Below are 2030 nucleotides of genomic sequence, written 5' to 3'. Positions count from 1 at the left end.
ATGCCTAGGGCTGGCCCTCTTCCTCATTCCAATGCCCTCACTCTGTGCTGAGGATCTCCATTTTTCCCTGTTTTCTGATATTAGGGCTCCTACCCACTATGTCAATCAGTCCTTCAGGCAGCTGAAGGGCCCGAAACTCCCAGTCCTGCTTCTGTAGCACAACCGATTGCCCTGGCCCTGGTGTCCCATACAGCAGCTCCCTCCCCCCTCCCAGACATCAGACATAAAACTCTCCCCACAGTGCAGGAATAAAGCCCGAACGTTCTGACTTAGCCCCTCCAAACCCCTCGACCCCTGTTATGAACTGAACCAGGGAGTTTTGTTGGAAAGGGGACCTGCAGACAGCTCTTGCCTCACAAACTGGTAAGGCCCCTGGTGCAAAGCTTGCGGGAGGGAGCACTGGTTGCTCTGCAGTCGGAGCTCTCCCACCCCTCCGCATGGCTCCAGCACCAACCACAACTGTCCATTCATCACCCGCTAAACAAATGGAAATTTAAGGGCTCACGGCTCTAAAACACAGAAAACAACTCCCTGTGCATTTTAACGGTGCTGTAATTTATTGGATCAGAAATGACGAACGGCAGGATGAAGGGGGCTGGGCCCAGCGCACAGGGGACTGCTGATTCAGTGGAAGCCAAAGAGAGATGCATAGCTGAGGGGAGAGTCTGGGAAGGCTCCCAGGATTGTTATTGCATGGGGCTGGGGGAACACCACCATCTACAAAGACCAATTCCCTCCCACACCTTACTACCCCACCATTCAGTGTAGGATCTGTAGTAGAGGCTTCTGGAAGAAGCATTCACGTGAGGAAGAATAGAGTTGAGCACAATGCCAGCTATGCCTGTTCTCTGTGCTCCTGAGAGGCACACAGTTATGCTTCCCATGCAGCCCTTGCTGGTGGTTTTGCAGATTCAAGGCACAAGCAAGAAATGCAAAAAATGCTTCAACCCTGGGGAAAGAGGAGCACCTGGTGGAAAGACAGAGAGAAAAACACAAGCATTACCGCTCCTCCCCCATGTAATCTCCCAGCTCTGGAGTTTGAGCTGTATTCAGCAGTAATTGAAACCAGGCTCTTTAACACAGGTGCCAATTACTGCCTGTTAATGCAAGGAGCTCTGATAGATAAAGCAATTACCCAGCTTCGCTAAGCTGGAAAGCATGAGATGGGATGGTAGGGCTACTTATGCTAGTGTGGGTCTTGTAGGGCAGCTCTGTGCCCCAGCAAACCCTCTTGTGGTGCTCGACAGGACAAGTTCTTGCACTCATGCCCTCCAGCTGCATACCCCCTGCATCTTCACATGAGCTAGCAATGTGCCCTTGCTGCAAAGAAGGGTAATGATATCTGGGGGTGCCCAAGGTAAAGTATTGCCAGCAGGTCAAGGGAGGTGATCCTTCCCCTTTATTTGGCACTGGGGAGGCCACACCTGGTGTGCTGTGCCCAGCGCTGGGCTCCCAAGTACAAGAGAGACATGGACATACTGGAGGGAGCCCAGCAAAGGGCCACAAATATTATGAAGGGACTGGAGAACCTCGCATATGAGGAAAGGCTGGCAGAGCTGGGACTGTTCAGCCTGGAGAAGAGAAGGCTTAGGGCGGGAACTTGCCAACATATACAAATACCTGAAGGGAGGGTGAAAAGAGGACAAAGCCAGGCTCTTTTCAGTGGTGCCAGTGACAGGACCAGAGGCAATGGGCACAAACTGAAACACAGGAGGTTCCCTCTGAACACCGGGAAAAACTTTTTCATGGTGAGGGTGACTGAGCACTGGCACAGCTTGCCCAGAGAGGCTGCGGAGTCTCCATCCTTGGAGATATTAAAAAGCCGTCTGGACATGGTCCTGGGCAACCAGCTCTGGGTGGCCCTGCTTGAGCAAGGGGGTTAGTCAAGACGACTTCCAGAGGTCCCTTCCAACCTCAACCATTCTGTGACTGGGATCTCTGACCATCCACATTCCTTGTTTTCTGTGCCCAGTTTCTCTGACCTTCTTGGCCAGCCGCCTTTCCCTGCTCTTCTCTGCTCAAAGGCCCCC

General features: G+C 52.7%; 1 long non-coding RNA gene across 1 annotated transcript; it reads right to left on the bottom strand.

Annotated features, from left to right (window-relative positions):
• Positions 1 to 534: 534 nt before the first annotated feature.
• On the bottom strand, positions 535 to 1664 carry LOC115339913. Its single transcript, XR_003922863.1, has 2 exons — positions 1621 to 1664; positions 535 to 967 (listed from the first exon to the last, which is right to left on the bottom strand). It is a non-coding gene; the product is annotated as an uncharacterized LOC115339913 (long non-coding RNA).
• Positions 1665 to 2030: the final 366 nt, after the last annotated feature.

Source organism: Aquila chrysaetos, chromosome 3 (genome assembly GCF_900496995.4).
Source record: "Aquila chrysaetos chrysaetos chromosome 3, bAquChr1.4, whole genome shotgun sequence".
In the NCBI taxonomy this organism is placed as follows: Eukaryota; Metazoa; Chordata; class Aves; order Accipitriformes; family Accipitridae; genus Aquila; species Aquila chrysaetos.
This window is presented reverse-complemented; position numbering and strand designations above follow the sequence as displayed.